Here is an 8,919-nt window from a genome sequence, read left to right as displayed (position 1 = left end):
TAAAACAAAAAATCTGAAATCGGTGCAAGACTAACTAGTGGATATATTCTGACAGATTCGATCCTGTCGTTTGATTTGTATCATGTTCACAATTCCACTTAATAGACAATAGGTGCAGAAGTAGACTATTCGGCCCTTCGAGCCTGCACCGCCATTCTGAGATCATGGCTGATCATCTACTATCAATACCCGGTTCCTGCCTTGTCCCATATCCCTTGATTCCCCTATCCATAAGATACTAACTAATGTAGATACTAACATTTACTAACAATGTGGAACAAATTTTCAACTTATTGTCCGAATATTTTCAGTGCAATGTAATCTTAAGACATTACTTCACGTAAGGCAATTATTCCCGTTGTCAATATGTAGGGAATAGAATTACAATCAAAACGCGCACAGAAGTTAAAGATTTTTCCACAAACAATTCGAAAATCCGAATTTTAATCAAATCATTCCCAGTGACTCTTGTAGCACCCCTGGTGGTCGGAGTACGAAATTAACCGTGTTCTATCTGAAACTGCAGTGGAAAGAATTCACAGTACAATACAAAGACCGCAGATCTTGGAGTGAACGAAAAGAACCATGGTTATCATTTCTGATCAACTTCTAGTGACCTATTTTGAAAAGGACGTATGTGCTTTGGGGACTGAACAAAGCAGAATTGTTGGCAGATTATATGATCACAGACACATCACAACCAAGTTCAATCAAGCTGCTAATTGTGTATACAATTGTATTTCTTGCTGGACAGAATGAGAAGGCTGGAGCAGTAAATTGAGGACATTAAAACCATTGCAATCTCTGTTTTACTCAGATTAATACCAAATGCTGCCAAGCATAACAACTCCATTTAGCTTCTCTTCCCAGACAGACTCGTTTCATTCAAACACTATGGGATTAAAGGGTCCCATTCCCATTCTGATATGTAAATTCATGGCCTCCTTTACTGTCGAGATGAAGCCACACTCAGATCAGAAGAACAACACCTTATATTCTGTCTGGGTAGCCTCCAACTTGATGGCATGGACATTGATTTCTGTAACTTCTGTTAATGCCCCTCCTCCCCTTCTTACCCCATCCCTGATTTCTCTCTCTCTCTCTCTCTCTCTCTCTCTCTCTCTCTCTCTCTCTCTCTCTCTCCCTCCCTCCCTCTTTCTCTCTCACAATAACTCCTTGCCTGTTCTCCATCTTCCTCTGGTGCTCCCCTCCCCCTTTCTTCCTTCCAAGACCTTCCGTCCTATAATACTCCCCCCTTCTCCAGCCTTGTATCCCTTTTGCCAATCAACTTTCCAGCTCTTAGCTTCATCCCTCCCCCTCCTGTCTTCTCCTATCATCTTGGGTCTCCCCCTCCCACTTTCAAATCTCTTACTATCTCTTTTTTCCGTTAGTCCCGATGAAGGACTAACGTTTTGACCCAAAACGTCGATTGTACTTCTTCCTATAGATGCTGCCTGGCCTGCTGCGTTCCACCAGCATTTTGTGTGTGTTGCTTGAATTTCCAGCATCTGCAGATTTTCTCATGTTTGTGTTTAAAGGGCAATATGTGATCCACAGATCTGCCATAGATAGATCAGGGGGTGCTTAGTATGGTAGTCAGGTGGTAGCTTGGGAATGGGTGAGCATCTTCCATTATTTATACTGGGCTTCTAACTGCTCCTCAGAAGCTAAGCTGAGAGCCTTATTTCTTTCCCTGCCAGTGCTTTAGCAAGATAATGTGGAGAGTGTTTGTGGCTCCTTTCCAGAACTTTGAAGTGCCTTCTCCAGATAGTCCATGTTTCAGAAATGTATAGGACGGCAGAGATTACTGCTGCTTGGCAGACCATGAGCTTTGTGCCACATATACGGTCTTGACTTTCATACATTCTTTTCCTCAAACAAAAGTCTGTGATGAGATGATGGAGGTTATCATCAACACATGTCTTCATTGAACAGTCCTCTCACTGTTCGGTAAATATCTCCATTATTATGAAATGTATTGAGGTACAGTGAAGCCTGTCATTCATACAGATCATTTCATCAGCACATTGAGGTAGTACAAGGGAAGAGTGATGATGGAATGCAGAAAGTAGTATTATACAATACACTTACAGAGAAAGTACAGTGCAGGTAGACATAGTCTGTGAGGTCGAGGGTCCAGCTTAATGTGCAAGCAGTTCGTTCAGTAGACTTGTAACAGCAGGATAAAAGCTGTCCTTGAGCCTAGTGGAACATGCTTTAAGGCTTTTCTATCTTCTGCCTGACGGGAGGAGGGAGAACAGAGAATGTCTGGGGTGAATAGGGGTCTTTTATTACACTTTACTGAGGCAGCAAAGTCCACAGAAGGAAGGCTGGTTTTCATTATGTGCTGAGCTGTTTCCACAACTCACTGCAGTTTCTTGTAGTCTTGGGCAGAGCAGCTGCCAGACCAAACCATGGTGCATTTGTACAGGAGGCTTTCAGAAGCATTGGTGAGGGTCAAGAGCAACATGCCAAACTTATTTAACCTCCTGAGGAGTTAGAGGTGCTTTCATGGCCACGATATCTATGTGGTTGGACCAGGAGAGGATATTGATGAGGAACTTGAAGATCTCAACTTCAATACCACTATGTTAATAGGAGCATGTGTCCACTTCCTGAGTCAATGACCATGACTGTAACTTGAAACTCAGCCAACAAATCCTTCAAATGTGCACATTCATGTGTTTCTTCAACACTTCTACTTATACATTCATAGCATAATAATTCAGCCCACTTTCCACAATTGTCGAGAAGGCCATTTGGAGATTAAAATGCAAAGAATATTACAAGGTAATATGGAGACAAAAGACAAACTGCTGGAGGAACCCAGCAGATTGAAAGGCATCTGTGGAAGGAAAGGAATTGTCGATGTTTTCAGTTGGAAAACCTGCATCAGGACAGTTACACAGCAAGCATGGCTTTTGGGACTGCAGTAACTGATGCTGTAATGACACTCACATGCATATACGTTTTTTGGATGATACATGAAATAATTTTAGCTAGCGTAGTACTACACCTGATCTGCTTTCAAAGCTTTGCATTAGGGCAAATTTGAAGGGAAAAAGAACTTTGCAGTCGGTGTCTCCGAGAAAACGTGAGATTTCAAATGACAATGGAAGCAGTTTTATGTTTCACTCTATCCTTAATAATTGCAACGGCCATCATCAAAGTTCAAAGTTTCAATGTCTCTGTTTAACTTGACCCTAGTCAGGAACACCAGGATTGGAGGGATGTGAGTCCTGAGTCTGCTGTATTTCCAAGGCAAAAGTGAGAAGAGATCATGTCCCAGGTGGTGGGGGTCCCTGATGATGGATGCTGCTTTCCAGTAACAATGCTTCATATAGATGTACTCTTCTCTCTCTGTACCCATGACTGTGTGGCTAGGCATAGCTCAAATACCATCTATACATTTGCTGATGATATGACCATTGTTGGGATAATCTCAGGTGGTGACGAGAGGGCGTAAGGGAGTGAGATATGCCAACTAGTGGAGTGGTGCCACAGCAACAACCTGGCACTCAACGTCAGTAAGACAAACGAGCTGATTGTGGACTTCAGGAAGGGTAAGAAGAAGGAACACATGCCAATCCTCATAGAGGGATCAGGTGGAGAGAGTGAGCAGCTTCAAGTTCCTGGGTGTCAAGATCTCTGAGGATCTAACCTGGTCCCAACATATTGATGTAGTTATAAAGAAGGCATGTCAGCGGCTATACTTCATTAGGAATTTGAAGAGATTTGGCATGTCAACAAATATACTCAGAAACTTTTATATTTGTACCATGGAGAGCATTCTGACAGGCTGTATCACTGTCTGGTATGGAGGGGCTACTGCACAGGACTGAAAGAAGCTGCAGAATGTTGTAAATCTAGTCGGCTCCATCTTGGGTACTGGCCTACTTTTTGCCTTTTTCGAATCAGCAGTTCAGTCCATCCTGTGAATCGGGAAGTCTTCGGGCTGATCACTGTATCTGGGGTGCTGGGAGTAAGCCAAATCTCATTCAAACATAGAATACAACAACCTCTCATTTCCCTCCAATATAGCAATCTTGCCCTCAGGTTCCCAATTTTGTTCTCCAGTGACTGCACATTTGCTAACAAGATGCTGGATATAGGGGATATCATCCCTCTGTATTTCAGCTCTCCCCTCCTGCTTCATTTCTAGCAGTGACAATGAGCCATTATCCACTTAAATATGCCGTACCTACTTGCTTGAGAATTAAGTCTGCCGATTCCTTCATAAGGTAGTGAAATCCATTGATTATTAAGTTAATTTAAAAGTACATTGCTTAAAGGGAAATTATATGCTGCAGATTGCAGTGAGAATAATTCAACAGAAGTACTGTACGTGGCCTACAGGAAATTGCCATGATTCATTACATTGGGAACGAGGGTGGGCTGGTCAATATCAAGAAGGTTTACATGTATTTTATGAAGAAATACATGCGTTTTATGGAACTGGTACTTCTGGAAGTCTCTCCCAGCAAGATATTCGCAATATTGCTTTACTGTTTCGAATTAAGTTAATAACTCAAGGAAATGGCAGGTAAGATAGCGCTCACTTGCATCGACATACTGCCGTCACTCCAGGCAGGCCTTCTGTTTATTTTGCTGAGGTGATTCAACCCCTAAAATCCAACTGAGGGAGGGTGGTATCTTCCATAGATGCATTGGTTCTTCATGGCATCAACATGGACAAATTAGATAATGGACAGGAATTTACAATGACAGCAAAGAGCAGAATTCACTATCATCACCATGTAAAATGTTGACATCAAATTCTGAAATCTATGCTTGCACAGTTTAATGTGGAAATCCTCCAGTTGTTGGTGTTGTATTGAGTTCTTTGGCTGTCAACTGGCGGCATTCAATGCAAATTAAATCCACGTGTAATCAGTAATTTAATATGAACTCTGAATTTTAATTACTATTCTTGCTTTTAATACTATTGAAATATTAACCCCAGCTGAATGTGGTGTAGCTGTTTCCAATGGTATACTATTTCATAATTTCTGAACAAAACCTCTGACACTAAAAATTGTTTCTAAGTCTTATTTCCATTCATTCCCTGATAAAAGTTCCATTGATGTTTAAAGTAACATGTGTTTTTTAAACTTCATAATAATTTAGTTTCCACTTTAATTCCATGCAGATGGCCCTTTATTTCATGTTATGTAATCTAAGGTAATTAAATGCCAATTTTGATTGCTGGTTTTTATTTCTCTTTTACTTCAAGAAGCTCTTTTGCTTTACATTTAATATCACTGAGACCAGCTCTTCATGGCACCAGACAGCACTTATTACTATCATAGAACTTGTTATTTCTTTGTGGATTGCCTTTTTCCAAAGTCAACAGTTAAGTGTTGTTCCTTCGCAAAACCCAAACCAGTGAGTTTGAGATAAACCATCTACGTAAGAGGAGAAGGTATCAGTGGAGAGACGTTCTAAAATAAAAGTTCCCTTGAGAAGAAGGAAAGGCCATAGCATTGTTGCCTTCTTCTTGGCAGTGTCTTTATAAAATGGGTAAACCCAGCCATTATCAATACTCTTAAGTGATTGTCTGCCTGACATCAGTGGTTGCATATCCCAGGTGGATACAACAGATATTAAAAAAGGACAGAAGGATCCCCTGATATCCTGGTCAAATTATTCGCTTAAGAAGCATCCTGATATAAAACAGATTGTCTGTTCATTTTCACTCTATTTTTATGAGTTTGTTTTCTGCAATAGGCTTTGGCCATGAAGTACTTAATTAGAAACTAAGAATACAAACACAACGCTGGAACGTTGGAAGAACTCAGCAGGTCAGGCAGCATCCGTGAGAAAAGAGTAGCCAACGTTTCGGGCCGAGACCCTTCATCAGGAATGGGGGGGGGGGAAGAGAGGGCCGAAGCCCAGTAATAGAGATAGGGGAGGGGGTAGGGCCCAGAAGCGCCAGGTGGAAAACCAATCAGAGGAAAGATAAAGGGGGGAGGGGATAAGCATGAAAGAACTGTAGAGATAAAGAAGCAGAAAGTTGAAAGGGGAGAGAGGCAGAGAGGGACCTGGGATAGGGAAAGGGTGAGGGGGAGGGAATTACCGGAAATTGGAGAATTCTATGTTCATACCACCAGGCTGGAGGCTACCCAGATGGTAGATGAGGTGTTGCTCCTCCAACATGAGTTTGGCCTCATCATGGCAGTAGAGGAGGCCATGTATGGACATAGCTAGATGGGAATGAGAGGCAGAGTTGAAGTGGGTGGCAACCAGGAGGTCCTGTCTATTGTGATGGATGGAGCGTAGTTGCTCAACGAAGCGGTCCCCCAATCTGCATCGGGTCTCGCCGATGTAGTGAAGGCCGCACCGGGAGCACCAGCTGCAATAGACGACTCCAGAGGACTCGCAGGTGAAGTGTTGCCTCACCTGGAAGGACTGTAATATCCCATCTAGATATGTCCATTCATGGCCTCCTCTTCTGCCATGATGAGGCCAAACTCAGGTTGGAGGAGCAACACCTCATCTACCGTCTGGGTAACTTCCAGCCTGGTGGTATGAACATTGAATTCTCCAATTTTCAGTAATTCCCTCCCCCTTCCCCTATCCCAGGTCCCTCTCTGCCTCTCTCCCCTTTCAACTTTCTGCTTCTTTAGCTCTACAGTTCTTTCATGCTTATCCCCTCCCCCCTTTATCTTTCCTCTGATTGGTTTTCCACCTGGCGCCTCTAGGCCCTCCCCCCTCCCCTATCTCTATTACTGGGCTTCGGTCCTCTCTTCCCCCCCCCCCATTCCTGATGAAGGGTTTCGGCCCGAAACGTTGGCTACTCTTTTCTCACGGATGCTGCCTGACCTGCTGAGTTCTTCCAGTGTTGTGTACGTATTCTTTGATCCACAGCATCTGCAGTTGTATTTTTGTGTTTTAATTAGAAACTAAACCTTTTGTGAAAGGTACTGTGAGAGAAATGTGAGAATTTCTCTTTTCTCCCAGACCTCATAAAACACATTGATAAAAATAATGCACTGTTGTTTTCTGTGGTACTTGGCTATTGAGGAATTCCAGCCTCCATGTGCACCTAGGGAACATAGTACATTGTACACATGGGAAGATAGTGCTCTTGTTGTGTCACAATCCTACAATGTTTTTAAAATGTTAAAGCACTGGTCCCATTTTTGAGAAGTACATAAGAATGTGCAGAACCTTGGTTTTAGACTTAATAAGGAGTTTAGAAGTTGAAAATTCGATGTGTGAGTGGCGTTATGACAACCTGTACCGTATCAATAGACATGTTCCAAGGACTGAATGCCTAAATGCAATGATAAAGAAGATATGCTCTCTAAATGTAATGGAAAACAGCAGAGATTGCTAATAATGGTACATAGAAGGTTTGAGCTTTTTTTGATTATTTATGGAATTATTTAGCTCATTCTTTGGTGTTTATTTTATGCAGTTTTGGTGAAAGAACCTGTTCTTACATTGTAAAATATAGGACACTGTAGTGAACTGTAGTTTTGGACTTAATAAAAAGTTAACTAATTGTCAATTCATTGTAAAGCTGAAAAAAATTACTATGCTTTTAAAATATTTCATCAATAGGTGGTGCTTTAGAGCCATAAACTGCAATTTAAATCATTGAAATTTCTTTTATAAAGAGTGACATTACTTTTATTTTTCACCATTTATTTTGCCTTGCTCCTCCTGATTAGGGTCAGAAATAGTTGTGCTGATAGTTGTGTTGGTAATCAGGCAATTATGAATAAATAACTTAACTTTGCAGAATATATAGACCAATTCTGAAGATGATCTTGGCCCGAAACATTGACTATTTATTCCTCTCCATAGGAAAATAATAACCCTGACCTGCTGAGGTCCCCCAACATTTTGTGTTTGTTCCCTTACCATGACACTGCTATTTCTCTGTGAGTGTACATGGGCTGACATCTCTCGCTGTACAATGTTGCATTGGAGAATTACAGAGGATCCTATGATCTTGCAGCCCACAACTTTGGGCACATCTTTAAAGTACAGCTACCTACTAGCCTCACAGCTCCTCAATGAAATAACTGCTGTATATACCTGCTCACAGTACATTTGGTCTTCAAACTAATGACCACTTGAGTCCAACCTACAAATAGTGGTGGATATGGCCCAGTCCATCACAAGTAAAGCCCTCTACAACACTGAGCACATCTACACAGAGTGCTTTTGCAGGAAAGCAGCATCCATCATCAGTGACCTCTGCCACCCAAGTCATGCCCTCTTCCCGCTGTTACCATCATGAAGGTGTTACAGGAGCCTCAAGATTCACACTATCAGTTTAAGAACAGTTATCACCCCTCAACCACCAGGTTCCTGAACCAAAGGAGATATCTTCACTCAACTTCACTTGCCCCACCATTGAAATGCTCCCAAAGCTTTCAAGGTCTCTTTATCTCATGTTCTTGATATTGCTCATTTATTTAATATTATCATTTGTGTTTGCACAGTTTGTTTCCTTTTACACACTGGTTGAATGCCAAGTTGCTGCAGTCTTTCATTATTCTATTATGGTTATTATTCCATTATGGATTTATTGAATATGTCCACAAGAAAATGGGTTGTATATGGTGACATATATAACCCTTGATAACAAATTTACTTTGAACTTTGAACCTAACAAAAGGAAGACCTGTGACATCTTTTACAAGCACTTAAATTATGTAGATTATACTGTTCACTTCATTGTTTGAGCGATGGCGCTACTCATTTACTTTATTTATGCTTTTGATAAAACATCAAAGGCAAATGCACTACATCTGCATATTTATTAACACAAGACTTATACTTCATACAGACTTTATAGGTGAACTCATAATGCAGGTTGCAATGTTGTCCCTCTGAGGAAAAGGTTTATTTCCTGTTTTTCTCTGCTGACTGTGGTGTAGCTTGATGCTCTGTGGGGGCCAGCAG

This window comes from Hemitrygon akajei, chromosome 9 (genome assembly GCF_048418815.1).
Source record: "Hemitrygon akajei chromosome 9, sHemAka1.3, whole genome shotgun sequence".
NCBI classification, from domain to species: Eukaryota; Metazoa; Chordata; class Chondrichthyes; order Myliobatiformes; family Dasyatidae; genus Hemitrygon; species Hemitrygon akajei.
The sequence above is the reverse complement of the archived record's forward strand: the minus strand, read 5'-3'. Positions refer to the sequence as shown.